Source organism: Aotus nancymaae, unplaced genomic scaffold (genome assembly GCF_030222135.1).
Source record: "Aotus nancymaae isolate 86718 unplaced genomic scaffold, 86718_ANA_hifiasm-v0.15.2.pri h1tg000062l, whole genome shotgun sequence".
Taxonomy (NCBI): Eukaryota; Metazoa; Chordata; class Mammalia; order Primates; family Aotidae; genus Aotus; species Aotus nancymaae.
The window spans coordinates 42,351,015-42,364,532 of record NW_026988476.1 but is presented as its reverse complement, the minus strand read 5'-3'; the positions used below and the strand labels follow the sequence as shown (position 1 = coordinate 42,364,532).

The 13,518-nt window shown below is 38.1% G+C and overlaps 1 long non-coding RNA gene across 1 annotated transcript; it reads right to left on the bottom strand.

Moving 5' to 3' along the window:
* Positions 1 to 727: 727 nt before the first annotated feature.
* LOC135270410 (uncharacterized) lies at positions 728 to 13,297 on the bottom strand. Its single transcript, XR_010338541.1, has 3 exons — positions 13,216 to 13,297; positions 12,064 to 12,110; positions 728 to 1,188 (listed from the first exon to the last, which is right to left on the bottom strand). It is a non-coding gene; the product is annotated as an uncharacterized LOC135270410 (long non-coding RNA).
* Positions 13,298 to 13,518: the final 221 nt, after the last annotated feature.

Below are 13,518 nucleotides of genomic sequence, written 5' to 3'. Positions count from 1 at the left end.
ATTTGGGTTTCGAGTTTATATATAACAGAGCTTACTTAGGAATTTTGGCTAAAATGTTAAATTAAAACAAATACTTTCATTTTAACCTTGCATCCACCTATGTATCCATCTGGAGATCATTCATAGATCATTCATCCAAGATGTGGGCTCACAGAGCAGCAATGGGTTTTTAGCACTCAGCTGATCCGGGTACCTTGTCAGGTAGCAGGCCATTCCCACGAGCCAATCCTGTCCCTTTTCCATTCGCTGTCTTGAGTTTGAGGCACTTCACAGTCGCATGGAATAGAACCAAAGCCAGCAGCAAAAAAAAAAAAAAAAAAAAAAAAAAAAAAAAAAAAAAAAAAAAAAAAAAAAAACCAGCTTGGGGGAAACTGGAGTTAGCATCTTGGAAACATATGACTTCACCACACAGAGACTCACCCAAAAGATTCTTGAATTTCCACGTCATGACAAGCAGTTCTGTAACAAGCTCTCTTTGGTGAATAAAAGTTTATCTGCACCACCAATTAAATTTCACATGCCCAAAAAGCAGACTAATCACAAGTTTTAAAGTGGCCAATGATAGGATCATCTCAGAGCTGAAGAACCACTTATGTACTCTCAGCCAGTTGGGGAATGTTACCCGAGCGGGTTTGGATTGCGCAGATTTGCAAAAAGAACAGGTGAAAAGAGAACCGGTGACAGCTGGTGGGTGATTATTCACAGAAACTCCTGATTCAGACAGGAGTAAGTCACATGAAAGGGAAGGATAGAAAAAGAGACGCCGAAAAAGCATTTGGCCCTTGAATTCTCTGACGAGGAGCAGATGGATGTAATCAATTACTTAAATAATTCACAAGGGAGAAAGGCTGCTTTCACCTGAATTATCCAGATAATTTTTAAAGATATAGTTTGACGGAAGATTTCCTTTTAATCCGCACAAAGTGCTTATATTTCCCCGGCTCATCAAATAATTTACTTCCACGTGAGCAGGCCTGGCTGACGGAGCTATGACTGCCATAGATGTGACTGCTCCTGGTGATGTCTTTTCTCTTACATTTGTACTTCAGGGATGAATTGGTTTCAAGCCGAGTCTTTTTTTCCTCCTTTGTGTCCTGGTAAGCTTTTCCTCTGGAAATAAACTGGGCTGGCTGTCCCTTTGATCCCATTGTGCGATTCTATCTCGTTCATCAAGCTGTGGCACCTGACCTGCTACAAGGGTATAGAAAATAGTACAATTTGAGCATTTCAAAGTGCAGGTTTTCTATTTTAAAAAGGGATATTTGACAGCCACCTTTAGATCCACTTGCTTATCGGGGGTTGCGTTTTAACAAATTTTTGTGAAAGCATACCATTTATTCTCCAAAATTGGAAAAAATGAACAATGGTGAGTTCATATCCCATTGAATATGGGTGAAACATCCAAATCTCCAGCAAATACTGATAGAAAGAAAGTATCATCGTATCAGTGGCATCAGAAAATAGCCCAGGCCTGAGCTTCCACTGCTTGCAATAAAGATGACCACTGCAGTTGGGATGAGAGCTCAAGGTCGTTTTCCAGTACAGGGAACATAGCTTCTTCCCTGATCCATCCGTTGTGTGGGTGGATTAGAAGCAACACAGACAGAAACTTCTTGGTTCCATCTTCATCAGGGAGCTTTTACTGATTACAGGAAATAGCTGTTGACTGGGTGAATGCATAAGATATCTGGAGACAGAGGTCCTAAGATGATTCAGAACCCCTCCCCCGAGACTCTGTCAGTGGCATGAGTGCCTTCTCCCCATATGAGACTCTAATCACCTACCCTTATCATTTCATGTAAAAGAGACAGCCTCGTAATTTTGGGCAACATAAATTATCAAACATCAAATGTGGAAATATTGTGTAATAAGTATGTTTAAATTATAACACCAATGCACAATCAACAAAGCCAGATGTTTCTCCCCTTTTGCTTTGGAATCAGATAACATTCCACTCTTAGTTAAATATTTGTCTGTTTCTAGTCAAATATAATTTTAACTGTATTGATTCTACTCATTTGAGAACACTCTAATACTTTTCCTTCATCATTTTTGTTTAGTGTTTTGGAACACATCCTAGTAGATTCTAACCCTGAGAACAGTCGTTTTAGATGACATTGCTGTTGCTGTTCAAACTTGCACAAAGCACTTGGTGAGCAGTTCAGGCCTTTGCTACCCTGAGAATCCACGCTGCAACTGACTGTTGACAGTCACACTTTTGCTTCCATTTGCTTGTGCCTCTCATTATAAGTCAGCATGTTTTCATTCAGTTTGTAAAGTGCCCCTTTTTAGCCTCTAGCTGCTGGATGACACCATCTGTGATTGCCAAGGAAATTAAATTAAGTTAAAATTCAATCAACAGAAGATTGTTGCCTCTATGACTTTACTAGGAACCTTGAGAGCATAAGTGTCTAAATGCCTCTCTCTTAATACAGAAGCAGACCAACCCTGTTATAGCAGCATTGGCCCATGGTTTAAAACTCCCTCAGAGCCAGAGGCCAGTCACTTACCCTTTCTGTCCCACCTCAGATGGCCTGCAGCCAACAAGAGACAAATTGCTTTGCTTGTGTAGTGTTTGCTCGGCTTAGGGAAATCTTTGTTTCTTACCAAAAAGGAGAAGAAAATCTTTAGATTTATGCAAAAAGAAAAGATTATTAATTTGCACAATATCATATATACCACACCCAAATAAATTCTAGATGGATCAAAGGTTTTTATTTTACAAATAAAAATAAGCCATAAAGATTGATCATTTTATAAAATAAAGTAATACATTGATCTCGGGAATTTATAAGTATTAAAACCCCAAGAAAAGTATTGATAAGAGTTCAACATACAAAATTTGAAAAAGTCAAATCAAAATAATATCATCAACAAGATGCAAACGCAAATAACAAACTACAGGGAAACATTTGTAATATATATGACAGGCAACGTATCTTAAATGGACATAAACACACGAACACTCATATCCAAGTGTATATATATAAACTTTAATAAGAAAATAAGTAAAAACATCTCATTTATGGTTATAGGACATTAATAGCAATTAACAAATTAAAGACATACAAAAGACCAAAAATCCTTTCAAATTCACCTTCTTAAAACAAAAAAGAACACAGGTACACACACACACCTTCCAAAAACAATGATAAACTATTTTTTAATGTAGCAAACTAACAAAGATTCAAAAACACAATGGTTAATCTGATGATAATGAAGTAAAGTAAGAATTCTCATACATTGCTGGTACATTGTAACATGCTACCATCTTTCCAGAAGTTACCTTGGCAACATGTATGGAACTTTAATGTATTTGAGAAGAAATTTATCCCAAAGAAACAATCACAGATATTCATAGCAGTTTTTGTGAAAGAATGCTTATTGCAGCCTCATTCATAACATCAAAAAATTATAAAGAATGTAAATGTCAATCTAGCTACATAAATCATATTACAAACATAAAATGAAATATCATGTACTTTCTGAAAATATGTAATTATATGAGGAAATGTTTACCACACAATGCTATTAAAAGCAGGGTGAAAAATTATGTATGCATATACATATTTATATTTATATGTGTATATATTTGTATAGATTCTGTTTAATAGCATATAAAATATTTCAACATTATACATTATATATATAATATATGCATAAATACATATGAAATCACAGAAAGAGATTGAGAAAAGCAAAATGACAAAATATGAACAGTAATTAGTACTGAGTGTTGCAAAGATTTGTCATTTTAATAGTCCTGTTTCTGTGTTTTTCAAAAATGTCTAAAATAAGATGGAATTCCTTTATAATTTAATAAGTAATAAATGTTATTTAAAAAATAATAACTTGCTTTTACTGTCCTCCCAAATGGCAGAGGTCTTAATCTCTCTTGCTGTGTAGTGAGGTATATTTCATTACCATTTCCCATAACCACGTTATAATTATCTTCTTAACCAGTTCATAACAGGAAGTGCAAAGACTCGCAGTAAGGCAAAATACCAGTAAAAATTTCCCAAGGGAAAGAACTAAGTGGTGGAGCCAGGAAATGTGGTTTGCATTATCATATGTGGCTTCAAGTTTTGCCTCCCAGTCCTCAGTTCTCCTCCGGGCCTGCCCCCCACCCCTGCCAGTACTTTGTCTAAGCAGATGTGCTCAAATTTGGAAAGGAGACATTGCCATCCCACAATCTGCTCATACTTAATAACTTGAACTTACACTGCCCCAAACCCAAGGCATTCATCGCTGTACCCTAGACATAACATTCAGACAGGGATGTGTTCAGAAAGACCAAGAAGAGTTAATCATTTTAAATTCTAGTACCGCCCCTCCAAAAACTAAAATCAGAACTATCATACAAAGGACCATTTGTTCAGCATTTAAAATGAACTGTCACGCTACTAAGTGCTTCATACATATTATCTTGTTTATATTCTTAAATCAACCCTGCAAAGTAGGCAGAAATATCCCCATTTTAAAGATAAGGCAGTTGAGGCCCAAGGAAGATAAGTAATCTCATCTACTTAGATAAGTTTTCCATAAGCAGAAATCTAAATTTAACTCAATGCCAGTGCCTATACTCTAAAACCACTGCACCATATTTTCTCCAAATAAGATGGAAATCATGCTTTTAAAACCAACCTGAATCCAAGCCCTACTATTGGATTTTGATATTTAGAAAGGAGATTCCTTTATTTTCATCTTTCCCCCTTCTCTTTTTCAGTAGATTGTTACTTCTCATGATTTGTGACTTCATTCTCCAAACCTCCCATCAACTGTTAATTAAAACTTAGTATCAGAAACCTACATATTCGATGCCCAAAAGAAACGGAAAACTTCATGTAATTTAGGTGAATTGTTGTTATTCATATTTCATGGATGCATTCACTAAGTCTCAAAACATTTAAGGGAACCCCCTTAAATTACATAGCTAATAAGTAACAGAGAAGAGCCTGGAACCCAGGCGTCTTGCCCCTGTTCTGAGAGCCATCAGTTAGGCAACATTTAAAGTTTTCACTCCAAACGTGAAAGTTCTTGTTCCATCGCTGGTGATCCTTAAACCATTTATATATAACTTGCTTTCCATATGAATAAAACTAGCTATTTTAGAAAACTAATATTCTTTCTGCATTTTTTCCATGACTTTCCCTCCATGATAATAGCTCTGTACCAGGCACTATTGTGAGTTATTTATGCAACTTGACTTGTTTAATCCTCTTTAAAACTCTAGGAAGCAAAGTACTATTATTATACATATTTCACAGATGAGGAAACTGAAGGCCAGGGATTAAATAACATGCAAAGGTGGCAGAATTGGGATTTAAACCCAGGCAGCCTGATGCCAGAGTCCATGTGCTATCCCACTAGACTGTACTGTCTCTCTATACAAAAGAAGAGCATAGAAACTGCACCCTGAAACCACCAGAGCCATTATTTTAGTACTATTTACAACACCACTGCTTAAAGACATGGAAAATTTGGAGCGAGTCCAGGGATACATAATGAAAATTATTAACGTTTGAAAAATGAAACATATGAGGAAAGGTTACGAGAAGTGAAATTTTTTAGCCTTAAAAAGAGAAGTCTGAAGGGGAAGTTAATAACTCTTCAAAAGAACAAAGGATTATTAAGGAAGGGATGGTAATCAGAGTTTATTCCTACTCCACAGAGAATTAAGTAAGAGAAAACCAGCTTAAATTGCAGCAGGAAGACATTAAAACAGCTATAAGGAAGAACTTCCATTAGTTAGCATTCTATCAACTGAATTTCAATTTAACCAGCCCTCCTTATTTTGCCAGTTCAAGCATATTCCTAAAGAATTCCCTTTGAATCACCAATGACTAAATTACACTCAGGACAATATTAGTTTCAAATGTGTTTTATTTCTCAATTATTTGATAATCAGACACCCATATAAGGCTAATATGAAAATCATCAAATGAGAATATATGATTCATCAGACTATATGATTCCCAGACCTAGCTGCTTAAAAAGAGTTTACATGACCCACAACTCCAGGTAGATGTGGCATCACTTTCTTGAGCCCTCTGTGAATAGAAGCAGACACCAATTTGTCTGTATACTTTTGATGGAGTCTGTCCCAGAAGCAAGGAGGTGAACTGTGTTGACCTCTTGTGGTTCTTTCCTGCTTCATGGTTCTATAACCCCCTACATTTGGTCATTCATCCCAGTAAAATTTCATTGTTAAAATCCATGTTTTTTTCACAACTAGGAAGAATAAAGTACAGCAATGGTACGGGCAAGAATTGTTGATGGGTACGACAAATAAGGCCCCAGACTAACTTGCAAAGATTTTAACTGTGTCTCTAAGTTCAGAGTTCCCCACTGTTGTTCTTTGACCACTTTGTAGTAGAATTATCTCTAGTACTGTACTTGTTAAAATTTAGTCAGACTCTTTAAAGAGGGCCCCAAAATACTGCATTTTAAGTACTCTTCCAACCCCTTTTTTCGAATGTATACTAAGCTTTAAGAACAAATGACATTCATGTCTAAGGACTTTATTCCACTACTGAGGAAAGGGAAATCTAGAGAAATCAATATTTGCCCATCTAGTTACTAGAAGAACCAGGAACAGAATCAGATGTCCAGAATTCCCATGCCAATAAGTTTATTATCTACTTGGAAGCATTGCAAATGGATTTTTAGAAAATGTCCTGTGGAATATATACTTGGCTTCAAAGCAGTAATCAAAGTACTTTGTTTCTCTGCATAATTACTATGGGGAAAACTATCAATGACCTATGTGTTAGCCAGCTTACTTGGCACCACAAATAACTGAGTCTCACCTACAAGAGACTCAAACTATAAATAAATAGATTAGTTCATCCTAGGGGGAGTCTAGAGTTAAGGCAGGCTCCTGGGTCAGTTGATCCATGGCTCAATCCTGCTATTTGAGACCCTATTTTATCATCTCTCCACTTTGCCATCCAGATCATTAGGCTAATCTGTCACTTCTCTCTCTGGAGGCCAGAACATCTTTCCAAGAAGGCCCCAGGAAGATTTTTTTCATTTCATTGGCTCAAATAAGTGGAAGTTTATCCATTTCTCAACCAATTACTGGCAATAAGACTAAAAATACTACAAGATTATAGTACAATAAGACTGAAAATTAATGGGCTGTAATAACCATCTGGTGTGGGATGGAGGTGGAGAGTCAACCACAATGTGCTCTACAGCCCTACAGGGAAATGGCTAGAGAGGCTCCCACACCCTCCCCAGCCAGAGTCAATCCCCCAGAGAAAGGCCATTCAGGGGCCTGGCCTCCACCAGGCACTTTCCCCGCCCTTAGTGAACATAGGGCTATTTTCCATTTTCAGGGTGTGTTAGCCAATGTTACCTTGGGGCAAGGCCTTCCTGACTCATAGCTTTAACCCACATTTATGACCATGGACCCAATGTTTTTAGGAGAGAGAGGTATGTCTCCTTCTCTGTGTATAACAGAGTACCACATGCATTCAAAATATACTCATTTGTACAAAGAAAAATATCACTTATTTGTTGTTGTGTTTGACTAATCTTCTTCCCAAGCCCATAACATTTGGGCAGAAGAGTTAAGAGTGGTTCATTTTGGTCCAATCTAGTAAACTCAGAAGGACCATCGTAAACAACTGCTATAGGTGATTCAGTCATTTTACTTAATTTAAAGACTCAGTATTTCAGTTTTCCTCCTACTTCAAAATGGTGTTTGGGTATAGAGAAAGGCTTAAGCACAGAGAGGAGACAGAAGGTTTGGAGCCACACGGCATCATCCCATTGCCAATCCTGAGTGTTCCTCACTGCAAAGGGCCCTTTCAGAACATGCTGACTTCTCCACTCTGCCTCTGACCCACTCATTCTCCCTATATTTCCTCAGATCCAGAGCGGTGGGCTTTCTCTCCACCCTTCCAGTTGGGATAGAACATCCCCATGTCCTGCCTTCCTCCATTCATAGGTTGCATTCAAATTACGTACCCTGCCCCAACCATAATGGTGATGCAGTGTATGGATGGAGACATATGATAAAAGAGCAAAAAAAGGAGCATTTTCAAAAGTATTATACCTAGTACTCATGATAATGTGCAAAATATCTAATAAAAAAGCATAAAAAGGAGTTGTTTCAAAAGTATTATACCTAGTATACATGATAATATGCAAGATGCTCAGGGTATCCTTCAAAGCCACTGGATAAACCTATTCCACTAACTCATGAGGATATAGGGAGGAAAGAGTAGGACCAAATGTAGGTAACTATAACAACATGAAACAAAACCCACCATCCCTGTGAAATATCAAAGCTGGAAAGATTTGTCTGTCCCCTTAGAGACTACGGTTTAACTGCAAAAGGATAAAGTATCTATGAAATAAAAAAAAAAAGAGACAGGTTTCCAGTAATCCTGACTGTGTCTAGACAGGCAACATCTAAGAGCCATATTGGCCAGAATCATTTTTGCCATTAATCTTCATGGTGTTGGGGCACAGAAGTATCAGTGACACCAGTGCCATTAACATATAAGCCACAGAAAAGACAGGAGTCAGTCCAGAGCCCTAGCAAAGGAAATCTTTTCCACTGTAGACAAGACTTCAGTGTCATCATAGTTCATCGACTTAGCTAATACTGTTTTCTGAAAAATTACAAATTAAAACCAAACATAAAGTGTTTGATGAAATGTCAGTCAGTGGTGTTGAATATTAATTCACATTTGAGTTAATTTTTGACCTTCAAAAAGACAGTATTCTTCTAAACCCATATCCTGTGCTTCTCCCACAAAGCAAAGGCATGTATCATGCTACAAGGAAAATCATGTATTTTAAAAATCATTTTATTTGTTAAGGAATGAACCAATTGTCTTCTTATACCTCAGATTGAAAAAAAAATTTTTAACTCATTTTGTGTTTTAAACATCGTAATATTTTTATGTCAGGCCAGCTTTCATGCTAGAAGTAAATGCTAATTAGCCAGTCAATGCCAATCAAAATTGCATTAAAACTGGGGGAAAAGATAAAGATAGAGCAGTTAGAGAGAGAAATGACCAGCCAGACTATGTTGACACTGCCAGTGCATGCAAAAGAAAAATATGTGTAATGTTTTCCTTAAAAGCAATAAAGATGATCCAAGATTTCCTCTATTTTTTCTGTTTCTGATTTAAAATATGTGTCTTTATAACTAAGAGACTGTTTTGGAAGTCCAACATGAAGAAAGAGATCTTCAGTTAAGCAGGCTATCTTAGTAACAAGAGGTTCATACAGAGAAATTCAGTCTGCCAAAAGGAGGTGACATCTAAGCCAGAATTTGAAGAATAAATGAAAATTCATCTAGGCAGAAAAGGCAGAGGGCAATGGTGAGGAAAGCATTCCAGGAGGAGTGAATGGCATGCGCAAGGCAGAGATGTGGGCCACTTCTTGGCCTCTTCAGGTCATCTCATCACACTGCTGATGTAAAGAAGGGGATGTGGGAGCCTTAGAAATAGGAGTGGGCTCCCAAGTGTCAGGTACTGCAGAAAAGCTGACATAAGACAAACACAGGCTATTCCCACAGTGATCTTAGTGAGAACGGTGTGTCAGTGGCTAGGCCAGATTGCAGTGGGGTTTAGTAAACAGGATGTTGAAAAGAATGAGCTATGATAGGGAAAAGAGAGATTGTCTAAATGTTTGAAAGCACTGTAGAATAAAAACAAGGTTTTGTTCTGATTTTGCCAGAATGGAGGAACTTGACCACATGTTAGGCTAAGGAAAGAAAGAGAGAAAGCTGAAAACCGTAGAAAAGAGTAGATCGTTGATAGAGCAAAGCTCCAGGTTAGACAGGAGGAAGAGAATAGGGAGGATAATGCTTCCGGTAGGTCCAGAGAATGATACAGATGTAAATAAGTCTGGAGACAAGGAGACAAGAAACTAAGAAGTTCCTGCTTAAGAATCTCTAATTTCTCATAAGTAGAACCTAAGGCTATTTATTTGCAAGTAAACACCATTTTGTTCTGTACATGCTTTAAGGTAGCTAAATGGGATGGTCCATTCACCAAGAGAAATTGGGACAGGCATCGCAGAGAACACAAAGCTGTTAAGGGAAATAGAAGCACTCACCAGAAAGGAAAGGAAAGGAAGATAAGTGGCAAGGGATCTTGAGGCCCAAAGGATATTAGAAGTTATGAATTTGTACTGACACAAATATGCAGTTTGTGACTTTCTCCAACAGTATTCAACAGACTGGCTGTGGCATTAGAAGTGTGTAGATGATGCATGTCAAAAACATAAGCAGTACAGATATATGATGGTATTAATGAGAGAAATTATGTTGAACAGCAGCAATTTTAGGCTGGTGCAGAAAGAAGTCAGAAAACTGAGTAATCGAGAAGCATGAGATGCAGGCACTGTTGGGGTGACAGAGATGGCAGAACACATGGGAGGCGCCATCCTAGAAAAGGGCTGTCGAGCTTGAGATTTCCGGTAGGAATAGTCCCATGATGGCAACATGTTGCTGTAGATGAGAACTATTGATGTGGCTTAGAGATGAAAGCCATTGGTATTGAGATCAAGGACTTGGAAATACAGTGCTAAATATACTGATGATATAAGAATTTACTCAGGTGATGACAGAAACTGGAGACAAGAAAAGTCCCCATGTTACTCACATGGGACAGATCAGAGGGGATGGAGCTAATGGCAACAGGGCATGGAGAGGAATATATAAAGCTTGGTGTGATCTTCAAAGCAGGGAGAACATTTTGGGAATGAAGAGAAATGGTGTCAAAGGAGCTATAGAGAGTGAGAAAAGATACAGAGAGGGAGAAGTATAGACTCATTTAGAGGGATACAAATAAGCAATGTCGTCAGATGAGACATAGATCATGTCTTCTGACCTATGAAAGAAAGGTCATGGTTAGGGCCAGAAGGGGGAAGGAGTGCTGTGAGAAGAGGCGGAGGTGCCAGAAACACTGTGTAAAAAATGGACAGCAGGGATCTCCGTTTGGAAAATGGGTGGATACCCAGGAAAAATACAGAGGCAAGATTGATAGAATCAGCGTATCTCTGGTGTCCAAGACCTTGGACTCAATTGAATTAACTGGACTCAAGTTTCCATTGCCTGGGTAATGCTGTTAAGGTCCTGAAAAGGCCAAGGACCAGAGGAATGTGGGGCCCAGTCCTGCAGCTGCTCCCTATCCTAGCCCTGTGTGGAAACTGCCCAAGGGCTCCTGGTAATATCTTGCCCAGTGGCCTGTGCATCTCAACTGCCACGTCCAATTTTATTAAGGTTAGCTGTTGCCAGTAAGAATCATGCAACTTCTTTTTCTTATTTAACTCTGGCATGTTGGTAAATTTTCTGCTGAGTTATAGTTTATCTTTCCTGGCTTTAGAGTAGACTCTATAAAACTGTGATTGGTTTTACTGACCAATTTAGTTAGGTTACAACCTGGCTAGTAGTTCTTCTGCTTTGTAATCCAGGGAAGAAATAAATTGTAGATGCCAATTTTCCCTCTTCCATTGTCTGCTCATGGTCAAGTGACCCAGATAAATTGGACCACTAATATTCACATCTCATGTGTGATGGCATCTAGGTTTTTGGTTTACAATTAAATAGAGTTATTAGAACTGGTACTAAAAATATTTATCATCCTAATTTCCTTGCCTATACAGATGTAAGTTTTAACTATTCTTTCCACTTGTGAACTAAATGTTTTCTATGGGTTTCCCTTCATTGCTTTATGGTTAACCATCTCAATTACGATAAGACCAGATATTTATAGACTTCCTTGTTCTCTTCACTAATTTGATCTTTAATCCTTTAAACCTATCTGTCACAACTGTCACAGTAACCCAGAGACTATGTAAACTCACCTACCCTGTAAAATGCCTAGATGAAAATTTCTACCATAATTTTATTCACATCTATTTTTCCTAGCACATAGTCTACCATGTATACATTTTGAAAAAATAAATCAAAAGAAATCTCTTTCACATTTTCCACATATACATATACAGCTTTAACAGGTTCTTCCGTCTGTTATTTGAAACTATACTCATTGCTGCCAAAAGAGGCAAGTCTATATATATAAACCTTGTACTCGCTGTGGTAGATGAAGAGTTAAATTGAAGGACCAGCTATTAATCTAGTCCTGGGTATGAAGAGAGGAGAGGACATCATGAGGTCTCTCACCACGCCGGAGCTCTGCTCACTTTATGTTCACTTCCAGTGCTAACACCCAGAAAGCCCCAGGGAAACCGGGAGAAACTGGTCACCCTACCATAAGGGACCCTCTGCACTGTCCTCAGTCTCTGCCTCCTCTTGTTTTTGTCTCAACAGGAAGCTACTAGGTGTGTTTAGTCTCAACCTAATTTCCCAGATTCCCAAACCTGAAATTTTAAGGAAGGGAATATATCTTAAACATATATAACACATCTCAGTTTCTTAGGAATTACTACTTTCTATGTTCTTTATAAGATAAAATCAGCATCATTTAAAGCATGACTTCTCAACCCCGACACTCAATATTTAGGACTGGATAATTTTTGTTGAGGGGAGGTGTCTTGTGCATTGTAGAAAGTTTTGAACCATTGCTGGCCTCAACCCAGTATCCTCTACAGGGGGTCACCAGTAGCATCCCCACTCCCTTGTTGTGATAACCACAAATGTCTCCAAATATTGCCAGATATCATCTGGGAGTCAAAATCACCCCAGCTGAAAAATCACTGATTTAAAAGACAATCCTTCCCCCTGTACCTTTACCCCAAGAAGGACTGCTAGGGAAGAAAGAATGGGATAAACAAAGCAAGGAAATGGGAAGGACAAAACCAAAGTGAGTAGGAAAGGAAGGGAGAAAGAGAGAGGGAAAAAGATACTTATCACATTGTTAAAGAAGAAGAAGAACATGAAAAAACAAACGGGGAGATGATTAGAAAGAAAATTAGAGCTTGATTCCAAGATGCACTTTCCTCTAGACCTAATCCTAATTTCAAAGATGAGAAATTTATTGCAAAATCTTTAATTCTGCTTCCTCTAAAAATAGACTTAAGTTGATTAATTTATACAAATAGGGATTTTGTCAGAGAAATATGAATCAGATTCTGACAGGCACATAGATCAGAAGTCAACCAATTCCACTGAAAAATATTTATTCTGAGGAGCTGACAGGTGACTATTGGGGGAAGACTAGAGGTACAGAGGGCTTTGCTCATCTGAATCAATTGTTTACTATAAACGAAATAAATTCATTTTCTCACAGCTCTGGAGGCTGGGAAGTCCAAGATCAAGGCACTGGGTCTTCTTGCTGCATCCTCACAGGGCAAAAGAGCAGAAGAGAGCAAAGCCACTCCTGCAGGCTTTTTTTATAGCAGCATTGATCTTTGCATGCGGGCAGGGTCCTCATTCTGCCCCAGCCACCAACACTGTTACCTTAAGGATTATGTTTCCAACACATAAATTTAAGGGAACACACTCAAAACATTGCACTTGGTAAGAAGTTGAAGTGGTATTATCTACCAGGCTTCTCTGTTCGTATCATTAAATGTTTATTAAACCCTGTG